This window comes from Pteronotus mesoamericanus, unplaced genomic scaffold (genome assembly GCF_021234165.1).
Source record: "Pteronotus mesoamericanus isolate MK-2021 breed Mesoamerican mustached bat unplaced genomic scaffold, CSHL_Meso_final scaffold_165, whole genome shotgun sequence".
Lineage (NCBI taxonomy): Eukaryota > Metazoa > Chordata > Mammalia > Chiroptera > Mormoopidae > Pteronotus > Pteronotus mesoamericanus.
The window spans coordinates 7294419-7307233 of NW_026555307.1; positions in this window are offsets into that span (position 1 = coordinate 7294419).

A 12815-nucleotide genomic window follows, 5' to 3' on the forward strand; every position below is an offset into this window, starting at 1 on the left:
GAGCTGGGATGAAGCCAAGGTCTGGACACCCAGGTCAAGTATTGTTATCCCACAAGTGTTAGTTAAGAACCTACTATGTGCTCACGCCGGAGATACAGCACCAAACAGGACAGAATCTTGCACACATTCTCAATTGGAAAACAGACTTAATTTTAGCTTAGTTAAAATTTACAGAGCACTCATTCAATATCAGTAGCTGTGTTAAGACAGTGATTCTAGAATGGTTGTCCCTGAACCGGCAGCATCAGCAACATCCAGGGCTTGTTTACAATGCAGTCTTACCCTGCCCCAAACTTACTGAATCGGAAACTCTGGAGCAAAACCTTGCAGCCTATGTTTTAACAAGCTCTCCAGGAGATTCAGATGCAAGGCTAAGTCTGAGAACCTCTGTTTTACCTGCTTTAAGTCAGTTCACTTTATTTTCAAACTGCTCTAGGAAATAGGGACAATTGTCTGTTTTCTACAGTTGAGGAAACTGAGGCACAAAACTAAGTACTCTCCCAGATCTCACAGCTGGTAAGCTGCAGAACTGGCCTTTCCACTTAGCTCCAAAATCCTTGCTCTGACCCCCTGTGCTATAGCATCTCTCCAACAATAGTGTAAAAATAATTCCAGTAATAAGATGAAAAGATCAGTTGACCTATATTGTTAAGCCTTGCACTACCTCAATTCTCTCTGTAGGCCCATCATGCAGGCGCATTTTATGGATGAAGGAAACCAAAGCAACAATGGTTAAGGAATTTGGCCAATGTCACACATCTACAAAAAGTGTTAGCTAGCATCTAAATATTTGTTCATTTATTTAACAAATTCTCATCAACTCTGAGTCTCTATGTCCATGTGTCTCCTCCATGCTCCTCAGGGACTCTTGGCCCCACCTTAACATATTATGTTTGTGTCATTGTCCATCTCTTTCTGATCCCTTTTTGTCTTTAGTTTAAATGCTCCGGGCTGGGATGTTTGACTTGCTCTTTACTTAAAGATTGATGACCACCGCACCTCTCTCTGCCATGGTCATTTATCTAGTTTTGGCCCAATCAGCTGTAGCAGACGTGGGGTCATGGGGGCACAATGTGGCCACTATGTTAGGCGGGACTCTTAATGGCAGTGTCAGAATTCCAATTCATACTGAGAGGAGAAAGAAAAAAGGATTTGGACCACATATAATTGCAAAGACCAATGGTATTTCTATTTTTGGGCTTAGCTAAATAAAGAAATTTCGAATGCAGTTATATGAGAAATCTGTTTCTTTCCTTCTGTCTTGTTTTCTTTTCTCTGTCTTGGTCTTCTTTTCCTTCCCTTCTATGTGTTATCTTTATTCTCCTCTTGTTGCAGCAAGGCTTCAGCAACTTCAGGCTGACATTCCACCAGCCTCAAAGCCCTCCCAAAAATGTAACACCTTTTCCCATTTACCCCAGCAAAAGCCCCAGGTTCACTACCCATAGGCTTTGCCTGACCAATTATTAGGGCCCAGAGGAGAGGGGAGTAATTTTATTAGCCAGCCCTGGGTTCTATACCCATCCCTGGATCCTGGATGTGGGATCACTCAGTGCACATGTTGAAAGTATTGATAATCATTGTCAAAAAGGAGGGAGACATATTATTATTGGAAAGGTAGTACGGACAAAAAAGACATCATGCTGGAGTCCACTGACAGGTTCCCCACAGACTTAAACAGGCATGGTAGAAAGTAGGATCACTTGGTTCAAGAGATAATCACCCCTCCAACAAGCGCTGGGGCAGGGAGCGCAAGACTCCAAAACAAAGAGCAGGGCAGTCATGTTAGTCTTATCTAGGGTCCATTAAAAGACACTACTCAGTCATCACTGATTATTATTGCTGTTATGAATAATCCAAGAAGGATGCAATCTGGGGGTGCTGGTTGCACGGAGGGCCAGCCCCTGGCTTGTCTGATCCTAACAATATGTCTCTCCCCAGTCATGCAGTGCCTTCCACACAGCCACTACAGCCTCTGTGTGAATCCCTGCCCTGTGGCCTGTCAGGGTATTCAGGAGGTGGTGCAGCTTCCAACTCCCTGTATGAGGATGGATTCTTCCTGGCTGGAAGTGACTGCATCCCTGTGGACTACCGTTCTTTTTTTTTTTTTATCCTCACCCGAGGATATTTTTTTTCCACTTCTTTTGGAGAGAGAGAAACATTGATGTGAGAGAGAAACATCAATTGGTTGCCTCCCATATGCACTCGGATCCGGGAACAAACCCACAACCTAGACATGTGCCCTACCCAGGAATCGAAACTGAAACCCTAAGGTTACAGGATGATGCTCCAACCAACTAAGTCACACTGGCCAGGGCTGGACCACCATTCCTGCTTCTGCAATGGCTAGTACTTCTCTGTGAGTACTTGTTAAGAGTTTCACGTGAATCCTTCCACTTTGTCTCTCATTCCATGCACTTTCATATATAGGTCTTATCTCAGAACCTCTAGCTGCACCTTCCCTTCAACACCACCTCTCCTTTCACCTTCCCTCTCTTCCTCCACAGCCTTGCCAGACCATCCTCTCAAGAATTGCTCCTGCTCCTGTACCCACCAGATTAGTTAGGGTGTGACCTGTGTCCCCTTCAGCTGCCCTATTACCCTCTTATTAACTATCCAGAGTCCTCAGTTGACTCCCTAATTAATTCCTCTTTAACCCACAGGCTCATCTGTGACTTTCCCATTGACCCTTCCTTTCACCCCCATTGAGCATCCCATTAACCCACTGCTCCTCCCCAACTGATCCTACACCTGTTAATTGACTTGCTCCTTAACCCCACTTACTATCCTGCTCATCCCACCCCACCCCGCTTCCCCACTGATCTGCACTGAGCAGTCCAAGATCTTCCCAGGGATCCACTGACTGACCCATTAGTGCCCACATTTACACTCCTTGGATCTTCCCATTGAGCTCCCACGGCATCTGATTTTCCCATTGAGTTTCCTATTGATTCCTCCATTAAATTCCCAGGCCTTTGATTATACCAGCTGAGCCTCTCTTTGACAAATTCTCTCACACACAGAGCCTTCCAGAGTGTACCATTAATTCTTTGACTCACCTCCTGACTACATCTCCACTTACACTCCAACTGAGCCTCTCCATTGACACCCAAAGCCACTTACTAAGCCTTCTCTTTGTCCTCAGTGACCCATTGATTTGTCCATCCATTTCCTCCATTGGCCTTGTTCTTGATCCTCCCATGGACCCCTGATGTGATCCCTCTCCACTGACTCTCTAATTATTCTTTTTGCCCCTTATTGAGCTCCTATTGGCCCCCTTTTTTAAAAAATCTATTTCTTTATTTATTTTTAGAGAGAGCAGTAGGGAGGGAGAAAAAGAGGGAGAGAAACATCGATTGGTTGCCTCTCATACGTGACCCACCCAGGGAACAAACCCAGCCATTAATGTTCCTGATCTCTCTCTGATCCTTCCTTGACATTTCCCAGAGCGTCTGCTGGTCCCCATCACGACCCCCTTCCCCAGCTATTCTCACCCAAATGCCCTCCCTGTAGGTGGACAGAATTCTGGGATCACTCACCTTCTTTTAGGGTTGCTGCCTCTGCATTTACTGCCTGGGCCCCCAACTCTACCTAGACATATTTTGGCTTCTCACTGACCTAAAATTGGGCAGCCTAGCACATGTGCTGCTATGGAGGGCCTACCTGTGTGGACTCTGTGGCCCAGGGGACCCAAGCGGCCCCTTGCACCCTTGCCCGACACCTGGAAGGTGGCAGAGATGCCAGTCTTCAGGCTCCTCTGCCCTGGCCCAGGCCCAGTGACAGCACACTCTCGACTCACAGGGGACACATACTGTGAGCTGCTGGAGGTGGCCAAGTCTCTCCTGGGACCATGCTATGCAGCAGGGGACCTGCTCCAGTTTCTCAGTGACTTCCTGGACAATGTGTGCCGCCACTGCAGCGCCAGCCACACGGCCTGGCCAGCTCTGGCAGGCTCTTGGCATGCGCCTCGTGGCCCTGGAAGATGCCTGACTTCTGTCGTGAGTGTGCAGGAATTGGTAGACATATGTGAAGCTCAGAAGAGCTCCGATTTGAGCCACCAGGGGACAGACGAGAGAGGACCAATGGAGAAGTTTAGGCCTGAGCGGACGGGGCCACGCAGAGAAGGATGAGACTTGCAGAAGAGTTAAGACTAGGGATGAAAAGCAGCCAGACCTGGAGGGGCAACATTTCGATCAACAAGTTCTGCCTGTCTTTTGCGCCTCTTTTTCTCATTGTCTCTATGTGTTATGCCTCCTTCCCTATGCCTCATTATTTCTACCTCGCGTTCCTAGTCTTTCTGTTCTTCGTTCCCTCTTCCCGAGTACCCCCGTGTTGCTCTCTACTCGCAATCCTTCGTCTTTGCCTTCCGCGTCTGCTCCCAGGTCTTCCCCCCGCCGCCCCCCCCCCGCCAACCCCGCGATACTCCCTTCTCATCTTTTGCGATCCCTCCCCCCGCGGCTCGCCCCAGCGTTGCAGCGGTGCTGCAATCACACTACAAGCTGTGCTGGGGGTGGGGGAAAGGTAGGGGATGCTGCCCAGCCTTGTGTGCGAGTGACAGCCGCGTGCGCTGGTGGGAGCTGCGTGCGCGACGCGGGCTTCGTGCTCAGCAGCGGCTTCTGCGTGCCTACAGCCTTTTGCGGCTGCTTCCGCGCAGGCAGCTGGACGTTGTCAGGTGTCCCGGCCGGGGCAGCGCACGCTGGGGCCGCCGCAGCCGGAGCGCCCGGTGACGTGGGCCCTGCGGCCCTGCGGCTGTGGGCGTGTGTGCGGCCTCCGCGGAGGCGTGAGCCGCTTCCTGCGCAACGGCCGCGCGATCACTCCGCCTTCGCCCGCGCCCTTCAGCCCGGTGCTCACGCTGGCCGGCACCGCACGCCTCGCTGCCTGGACGTGGACAGCGACTGGCCAAGCTGCTTAGTCCGCACCTCAACCTCTCCCGACAGTATTTGCAGCAAGACCGCGTCTTGGTTGGCATCACCAAGGTAGGCGCCCGCCTTCCTTTTCCCTCTGGAAGTTCTTTGCCCCTTCAGATTTAAAAGGTGGTGTAAGTATGTAACAAGGTAGAAGCATTGCCTGAAACATAATAATGGCTCACTAAAGGGTAGCTCTTAGTATTTGTATTATCACCTAGTATGCAAGGTTGAATAAAATCAGTCATTGAAAATTACTTATGTAAATGTAATAGTTATGGAGAGTATCGCTATGGCCAGCAGCAAGATAAGCCCTGGAGGATTTGATGGTGAGCAAGTCCTGGAGGAACTCACATTCTTCTGGGAAAAGAGTAAGTAAAATAGGTGGTACATCACATGGTGGGTATGAGAACTGTAAAGAAAAATGAAACAGGAAAGAGACAAAGAGCACAGAGAAGGTTTATAATTTTAAATAAGATGATGAGGAATAATCCACTGAGAAAGTAATATTTGAGTTAAGATCTGAAGGAGGTAAGTGAGGGAACCTCTGGGAGGGAGCAAGGCAGAGGGAAGAGAGCAAAGGAAAGGGGGCTGGGAAGGTGCCTAGTGTGTTGGAGAAACAGCAAGAGAGGCCAGTATAGTGAGTGAGAGGGGGAGGGGGAGGAGCTGATGAGGTCAGATAGGAGACAGGGCCAGATCACTGGGGCTTTATGGGGTGGGCAGTGGTAAAGACTTGCGCAGAGTAATAGCAGGGAAAGCAGAAGTGTGGTGAAATTCAACCCAGACGTAGAGCTTAAAAAAGGGATGTGCCCAGCGCTCACGAGGAATATAAGGCCAGAGAAGGGGCCCTAGAATTTGTTTAGTGCTCATTATGTGCTAGGTACTGTTCAAAGTAGCTACTGAGCACTTTGTATCATTTCATTAAATCCTAATCGCAGTTGAATCAGTCAGCTAGTGCTGCATAACAGAAAACCTCAAAACTCTCAGTGACTTACCCCTAGCAGCTTTTTCATTCACGTATCTGTGAGTTGACTGGAATTTGGCTAATCTTGGCTCAGGTCATAAAGCATTTACCATATGCCTAGCATTGCTCTAAGCACTTTTTGTTAATTCATTTGATTCCCTCGACAACCCTATAAGTAGGTACTCCTATCCCCCCACTTTACAAATGGAGAAACTGAAGTTCAGAGAGGCTAAGTCCCTCACCCAAGTCCTGTAGCTCATTTGTGGCACAACTGGGAGGAATGTCCAGGTTGCTGGGAAGCACGGGAGCAGGCTCAACCTTTCCAGTCCTTTCCTCCTCCACAGGTGGATAGTGAATGCTGCTGGCTGCCCTGGGTTACATTAGAGGACCATCATGTGGTGGTGCACACAGCCAATATGTTGCATCTCATATATGACTGGGGCAGCCAGGTATGACTGATTGTGTCTTCCACAGCTGTCTGGTGGGGCTGTGTGAAGTCCTCGGTGGTGATGTTGGCTCCTGTGACCTGTGTCTGGACACTGGATACAAGCCTATGGCCCAGTCACTACCCCCTGCCACTGTTCTGGACAGACCTTGGCTTTTGCATCAGCTGCCCCATTCAGTTTGCTCAGACCTTCAAGGCTCCAAAACTGCATTGACTCCTACGGGCAAAAGATGGCCCCTTTGACAGCTCCCTGGGTCATTTCATCCCCAACCTTTTCCTTAGGATATGCCTGTAGGATGTGTGTCATACCCATGGCCAGCACTTTGGCCTCTGTGATGCCCTCAGTCTATACTGTAGCCTGTCAGGAGGCTGGGATCCCAATGATGCCCTGAATGGGCCTCAGGCTTTTCCATGAGCACTCTGGCTAAGCCTGAGATGCATCTGAGCAGATTGTGGGCTGATGGGAAGATCTTCCTCTCTTGATGGGGATCAGAGAAATCCTGATATGTATGGAATTGGCTGAGGAGAGTGTATGGGAAGGACATCCAACAAGGGAACTGTAATTGCAAAGGTGTGGAGGTTGGAAAATATCAATAGGAAGTTACCCTGATTGTGTCAGGAGTCAATAGGATTATGCAAACCGTGAGAAGAAGAAGGAGGAGGAGGAGGAGGGGGGGGAGGGGGAGAGGGAGGGGGAGGGGAGGGGGAGGGGGAGGGGGAGGGGGGAGAAGACACATGCTAGCTAACTGGGCTCAAAGAAAAAAAGCAGAATGCAAGCTGCACTTCATCTAGAAGCCTCTGCAATGGACTGCAAGCCTCTGCACAGCTAAAGTGCCTGCCTGTACTGTGATTCTACAGTCTGAGTCAGCCCTTATAAAAGTTTCCTGGAGTCATGTACTAACCAATAGGACTGAGGCTTTCTCCATCCAATCGGAGCTGTGCATCTCCAACCAATCAGAGTGTCTCTATTCTGATCAGTCAGGACCGTTTCTTTGGATCAATAGAACTGTGAAGATTTGGTGTCCTCATTTGCATGAGGACAGACCAATCAGGGACCAGGGGTGGGGACTTATATCTAAATAAGCCAGCTCCCCGGTGGGCTAGGAGAGCACAGACTGAAGACTTTGTTTCCCTGGCTAGACCTGAGACACTGAAGGTCTCCCCGGGGTGGACCATCAAGAGCAGAGTTGTCTAGCCTAAGAGGGACATGGCCCCAGGGCTGGGGCAGCCTAACAGCAGTGCGGTTTTCACAGCCAATCAGGAAGGGGAATTTAAGTCCTTGGCATTTGCCTTTACCATCTGCCTGCAGCCTGACTTGTCCACCGCAAAGTCACTACAGCATCTGTGCATAGACCTGTGATGGGGACTGTGTACTGCCTGCCATCCCTGCTTACTGCTTCCACTGGATGCTGTGAGGGCTGTGAGTGTGACCCTGGCCTCAGCTTTGATAGCAAAGACTGTGTATCTCAGGACCACTGTGGCTGCTACCACAAATAGACACTACATCCCTGTAAGAGAGGTTCCCAGGTCTGAGCAGGTGGGCACAGAGTCTCCCAAACCCTGTTATAAGATGTTCCATGAACCACACCATATCAATCAGCATCTTCAGTTGTAACTGACAGAAAATTATGCCAACTCTCTCAAATACAACAGGGAATAATATCTACTTTAATTTGTGTAAAGTTGAGGCCTTCAAGCATGGCTGGATTCAAGGACTCAAATGATGTCACTAGGACTTGAGTTTATATTTTTCATACCTGCCTTTTCCTTTTTCTGTTTTAGCTTCTATATTAAGTAGGTTGTATATCCAAATACTATAACAGAGACTCAAAATTACAGTGGCTTAAACTCTATAGAAGCTTATTTCTTTCTCATGAATAGTTCAAGTATAACCAGATTGGTTTCTCCAAGTCAGGGACACAGGCTCCTTCTATCATGTGGCTCTGCCTCCCCTTTGGTATTACCTTCTTCTGTTCCCCACCGCTCTACATTCGAGCAAGTTGGAAGGGAAAAAAGAGGGGACAAGGAGATCAGGCTTCCTCCCTTTCAAGGCACAACCCAAAAGTGGCACACACCACTTCTGTTCACTCCCATTGGCCAGAACTTCATGGAAGGATTCCATTTGGTTGCAAAGGAGACTGGAAGATGTATCTTTAGCTAGGTGGCCATGTGCAGCTAAAAATTCTAATTCTGGATAAGAAATGGAGAAGAAATATTTGAAGACAACCATAGACTTATTCTCAAACTACTGTGTTTTGAGGCAGTGGTGGTCTCCAATTGCTCCAGGTTTATGACATACAGTTTAGCAATCTCAATGGGAACAGCACTTCTCCCTCAGTAGTTCCAGCAGAAGTTCCAGCACTGGCTCTTATTGTCCGAGTTTAGGTCTTTTGCCTATTCCTAAACCAATGACAGAGGCCAGGGTATGTGGTACTCTGTGATTTGTCTCTAATTGACCAGACCTGGGGCATGTGCCCAGAGCTGGAGCCAGAAGGAAGATATTGGGTTGGCCAAAAAGTGTGTTTGTTTTTTGCCATAAGAAGGTTCTAGTGGTGCTTAGTTGCTTTAACTTCATTTGAAACAGTTTTATTAAATTGTATTGTGACAGCTGTCATATCAGTGTGCATTTTAAAAAAAATCAAAATTGGTGATTTTTTGTTTAGCCATTTTAATACTGAAGATGGGAGAAAATACGCATTTTTGGCATATTGTGATTTATTATTTCAAGAAAGGTAAAAACGCAACTGAAGTGCAAAAAAGTTTTGTGCAGTGTATGAAATGCTGTGATTGACAGAAAGTCTCAAATGTGGTTTGCGAAGTTTCATGCTGGAGATTTCTCGCTGGATGATGCTCCACATTTGGGTAGACCAGTTGAAGTTGATTGTGATCAAATTGAGATTAATTGAGAACACTCAATGTTCTACCATACAGGAAAGAGCTGACATTCTTAAAACATCCATATCAATAAAGTTATTGGTGAAAATAAAAAAACATGTCTTTTATGAAAAAACTAAACAAACTTTTTTAAATTATGTTTCATTGATTATGTTATTACAGTCGTCTCAATTGTTTCCCATTTGCCCCCTTCACCCAGCAACCCCCACTCCCTCAGGAAATCCCCATACCATTGTTCATGTCCGTATTTCATGCGTACAAGTTCTTTGGCTCCTCCATTTCCTATACTGTACTTTACATTCCCATGGCTATTCTATAAATACCTATTTGTATATCTTACTCACCTCACCTCTTCGCCCATTCCCCTACACCCCTCTCCCATCTGGCAACCATCAAAACGCTCTCTGTATCCATGATTCTGTCTCTGTTCTTGTTTGCTTAGTTTGTTTTTTACATTCAATTGTTAATAGATAATGTATTTTTCCATTTTATTGTTCAGAATTTTGATTTCTTTTTCTTAAATAAGGCTCTTAACATTTCATATAATAAACATCTGCTGGTGGTGAACTCCTTTAGCTTTTTCTTGTCTGGGAAGCTCTTTATCCGCCCTTCAATTCTAAATGATAGCTTTGCTAGGTAGAGCAATCTTGGCTATAGGTCCCTGCTTTTCATGGCTTTGAATATTTCTTGCTAATCCCTTCTAGCCTGCAGTTTCTTTTGAGAAATCAGCTGACAGTCTTATGGGAACTCCCCTGTAGGTAACTAACTACTTTTCTCTTACTGCTTTTAAGATTCTCTCTTTATCTTTCACCTTTGGCATTTTAATTATGATGTGTCTTGAAGTGAGCCTCTTTGCATCCTTCTTGTTTGGGACTCCTCTGCACTTCATCGACTTGCATGTCTGTTTCCTTCACCAAATTAGGGAAGTTTTCTTTCATTATTTTTTCAAATAGATTTCCAATTTCTTTCTCTTCCTCTTCTCTTTCTGGCACCCCAATGCAAATGTTGGACCTCTTGAAGTTGTCCCAGAGGCTGCTTATCCTATCCTCATATTTTTGGATTCTTTTTTCTTCTTGTTCTGATTGGTTGTTTTTTGCTTCCTTATGTTCCAAATCACTGATGTGATTCTCAGCAGCATCCCCTCTATTGTTGTTTCCCTGTAAATTGTTCTTTATTTCAGTTAGTGTATCCTTTGTTTCTGACTAGATCTTTTTTATGCTGTTGGGGTCCTCATTAAGTTCCTTGAGCATCCTTATACCCAGTGTTTTGAACTCTGCATCTGATAGATTGCTTATCTCCATTTTGTTTCATTCTTTTTCTGGAGTTTTGATCTGTTCCTTTGTCTCATCATTTGGACAGCCTCCCTGTGTTTGTTTCTATGTATTAGATAGAGCTGCTTTGACTCTGTGTCTTGGTAGTGAGGCCTAATGTAGTAGGCATCTGTAGGGTCCAGTGGCACAGCCTCCCCTATCACCCAAGTTGGGTACTTGAGGTGTGCCCTTCATGTGGACTTAGTACACCCTCCTCTTGTAGTTGAGCCTTGGTTGCTGTTGGCAGATCAATGGGAGGGATTTACCTAGGCCAGTCAGCTGCAAAGATTGGCTGTGACTACTTACCACCAACCCCCATCCTCCATGGAGTATCAGCTCTGCAGGGACAGGGTGGTGGTGCTCGTATGTGGTCTGTAGCTGTCCACTGGGTGCACTGGACCTGGGGTTTCCTGGGTGGTACAGGCCAAGTTCAGCCCTCACCTGTGTTTTGCCTGGGGCACCCTGACTGAGCTAAAAAGCAATTTGAGATGGCTGCTACTTGTGCTGAGCTTGGAGATTTCCAGGCAAAGCCAAGCTGTGGTTCTAGACTGGCTGCTGCTAGTGCTGAGCCTGCAGCTCACTGAGGCCAGCTGTTGCTTGTTTGAGAGGATTTAGGAAGTAGTGAAGCAGGAGCCAAGATCAGCCAGCCATTTATATGGAAGAGCAGCTTGGGTGGGTCCACAAGTTGGGTGGGGAATCTCCAAAGCAGGTCTTATAGTATTAGCCAGGTTGATGGAATCTTAGATATGGCACCAGCTCACTGGCTTTTTGTGGGGAAGGTTTAGAAAGGGAACAATGGCCTTTGTTCACCTGATGCCAGATACTTCAGTTCCTCCCTTTCTGCTGCTCTTGCCTTTCAAGCTGCTACCCTAGTGCTGGAGCTCAGAGAGAATGAGTCTGAGTAGGTGAATCCATGTGTGGGTTCTTTAAGAGGAACTGCCTGGGGCTCCAGAAATTTCTTCCACTGACTCAATCTCTGCTGGTTTTTGCAGCCAGATGTTGTGGAGACTTACTTTCCTGGTACTGGAACCCTGGACTGGAAGGGCCTATTGTGGGGCTGGGATTCCTCACTCCTGAGATGTCCCTCCTGGATTTTTATCCACCACGTTAGTGTGGGACCAGCCTGTTCCATGTCTGTGCCCCTCCTACTAGTCTGGATGGATGTGGTATCTTTAATTCTGTAGTTGTCAGACATCTAGTCAACTTGATTTCTGACGGTTCTGAGTGATGGTTATTCTATATTTTAGTCATAATTTTGATGTGGTTGTATAAAGAGGGGAGCCATGTCTGTCTACGCCATTATCTTGATCAGAAGTCTAAAAGAACTTTTTGGCCAACCTAATATATCACCTAGGGGACCCCATAGGCTTAAAGGCGGGGGCGGGGGCTATTTCCCCAAATAAACTGGGAGGCTGTTACCAGAAAATCATGGATGGACTCTGGGCAGGCAAAGTGTTCTCTTCAAAGTTTGCAACTCTTTGAGTCCACTGGAAAGTAAAGAATGACCCCTACCCCCAGGATGGTTTAGTCTTGAAGATTAGAGGCCACTGGATAGGAGACATGGATGTTGAACCCTTAGGGCAACCTGAGAACGAAGAGATGTCCACACCGGGAGGGGCAAGGCATAAAAGCAGAAACATCTGCCATTGCATCTCGACTCCATGCCAGCGCCGACAATGCTAGCCACACATCAGAATCTTAAGAGACCAATTAGTGCTTTTCATGCACCAATGAAAAGCAGAGGAATTGTCTTAGGTTAAAAGTGACTTAAAAACCACAACAATCAAATGTAGTACGCAAAGATTGATTGCATCCTTGTTCAAAATGAACTGTTATAAATATTTCAGAGGCAACTGGAGAAACTTAATAAAAATATTTTATTTTTGCTCATCTCACAGGGAAAAATATCTCAATGGATTTTTAATTTGCATTTTCTTATTAGAAGGTTGAGCAACTTTTCAAATGCCTAAGAAACATTTGTATTTCCTTTTCTATTAACTTTCTGAGTAGCCTTTGCCCATTTTTTAATATTGGGTTAGTAGTCTTTTTCTTTTTAATTTCTAGGAATTCTTTATATATTAAGGAAATTAGTTCTTTGTGATGTGTTTCTGCACATATGCTTCAATGTTTCTTTCGTTCATAATGGTTTTTTGGATCCGATTTTGAGTCTTGCCTGCAAGTTGGGGAGACGCCGATCCCACCTGGCTTCCAGACACACTGTATTTGTTTGAGTGGCCAAAGCCTCCAGTGCTGGCCCTTTTTCTGCACACAGGGCACAGACTGGATCAGTGCCCTGTGGG